The following is a 2,179-nucleotide window of genomic DNA, read 5'->3' as shown; positions in this document are numbered from 1 at the left end:
ATCTATCTATATATATATATATATATATATATATATATTCTGTTTTCATTGTATTTTTATTTAACGCTTTGATAATTTTGTTGTTTTGTCATTAGTTTTAGTTTTTCTTTTAAATGTCTACATAGTTTATAGTAATTTTTATTTCAGTTTTAGTTTGATTAATTTTGTTTTGTTTTTGTCATTTTTTTTTTTTTTTTACGTTTTTATAAATTTTTATTCCAGTTTTAGATAGAAATGTTGCCTTGGCATCTAATTGAAATTTTTACTGAAAGTATAACTGTTTTTTTTTATTTTAGTTCCGTTAACATTTATTTTTAGTTAACATTTATAATTTGTCAATTTACATAAATGTTTTTTTTTTCAGACAATTTTAGTTAACAAGAAATAAAACTGAGATTGAGTGTCCTTTTGAGCCCATACCAGTGTTACTTTATTATCATTGATATACTATTATAGATTCTATTCATATTTTAAATTAATTTTTGTATTTTATAATTTCTGTTTTCCGTTAGTTAAAGTTTTAGTAATTTTATTGTTTTCACTTTTTAAAAATTTTATTTTTATTTTTATTTTCCATTTTAATTCTAAAGTTTTATTTATTTATTTTTTTCATTTTTAAATGCTATTATTAGTTTTATTTTCCATTTTAATTTTAGTTAAAGTTGTATTAATTTTGTTGTGTGATTTCATTTTTGTTAGTTTTTTTAAATACGTTTATTTAGTTTTTATTCATTTTTATTTTAACTTTAGTTATTTTAAATACAATCAACTTAAACTAAATTAAATTGAGAAATGTTGCCTTGGCAACTGACTGAAATAAAATAAGTTGTTTATATTTTATTTCAAGCACTGAAGAAGTCTTCAAAATGTTTAGTCTTAGTTAACAGTAATAACCCTGGTACTAAGTACTTCAAATAAAACCCTCTCTAACTTTCATTCACTGACTAGTTTCCTCATTTTTCATAATATGAATGTATTTTTGTCGTTCTTTTGTTACCTGTCATATTTATAAAAATTGGTGCATCCTCATGCACGCAGTCCGATTCCCGAAGTGTTTGTATTAATTTTGTTGTGTGATTTCATTTTTGTTAGTTTTTTTAAATACGTTTATTTAGTTTTTATTCATTTTTATTTTAACTTTAGTTATTTTAAATACAATCAACTTAAACTAAATTAAATTGAGAAATGTTGCCTTGGCAACTGACTGAAATAAAATAAGTTGTTTATATTTTATTTCAAGCACTGAAGAAGTCTTCAAAATGTTTAGTCTTAGTTAACAGTAATAACCCTGGTACTAAGTGCTTCAAATAAAACCCTCACTAACTTTCATTCAGTGACTAGTTTCCTCATTTTTCATAATATGAATGTATTTTTGTCGTTCTTTTGTTACCTGTCATATTTATAAAAATCGGTGCATCCTCATGCACGCAGTCCGATTGGATCCCGAAGTGTTTCGTGTGGTTTTGTGTGGTCCGAGCCTTAACTCTCTGCTGTCCTCCTGATATATTTGATGTTTTTCTCAAACCCCCCCAGCGCCGTCGAAGGTTTTGGCTAAGCCTGAGAATCTGACAGCGACCTTCAGCTTCCACGACGGTAACGTGACAGCTGGTTTCCTCTGGAGGGTGTCGCGAGCGCAGCCGCTTCAGCCCGTCACGGGGTTCCAGGTCACATGGGCGGAGGTTTCCAGCACGAGTCGTCCGAACAGCCTTCCCAACAGCATCATTTCCCAGTCTCAGATCCTGCCACCTGTGAGTCGTCTCCACACACGCTGTTCTCCCGTGAAAGCTACATAAATTACACTTACATTACGTGTTCTTGGCCCACACTTTCTTACCGGAGCGCCTCTCATGGAAAATTGGTTGCATGAGTCCAAGAGTGTAAAATATGATACACAATCATCTTGTGTGCGTAACGCCAGTGCTGGCATCGGCCCACAGGATCCGGATGATGAATCGAGCGCTGCATGAGGCTCAGAGGCTGTTCGTTTGCTCACCTTTTACTAACCAGACCTCTTATATGGATGCTTTCTGGATGAAGTAAGGCTGAGTGATTTAACAAATGTTCACAATGACTTTGTATGACTTTGTTGCCAGTAAAAATATAAATTAATATAATATTAAGTAATAATATAATTTATTTCTGTGGTGTATATATATATATATATATATATATACACTGA

At 30.5% G+C, this 2,179-nt stretch overlaps 1 protein-coding gene across 1 annotated transcript in view; it reads left to right on the top strand.

Annotated features, from left to right (window-relative positions):
* LOC107757993 (anosmin-1-like) overlaps positions 1 to 2,179 on the top strand; it is a gene marked incomplete at its 5' end in the record, with an annotated part of 24,771 nt that overhangs the window by 5,424 nt on the left and 17,168 nt on the right. The window lies entirely within an intron of this gene.

Source organism: Sinocyclocheilus rhinocerous, unplaced genomic scaffold (genome assembly GCF_001515625.1).
Source record: "Sinocyclocheilus rhinocerous isolate Xijiao unplaced genomic scaffold, SAMN03320098_v1.1 scaffold2477, whole genome shotgun sequence".
Lineage (NCBI taxonomy): Eukaryota > Metazoa > Chordata > Actinopteri > Cypriniformes > Cyprinidae > Sinocyclocheilus > Sinocyclocheilus rhinocerous.
This window is presented reverse-complemented; position numbering and strand designations above follow the sequence as displayed.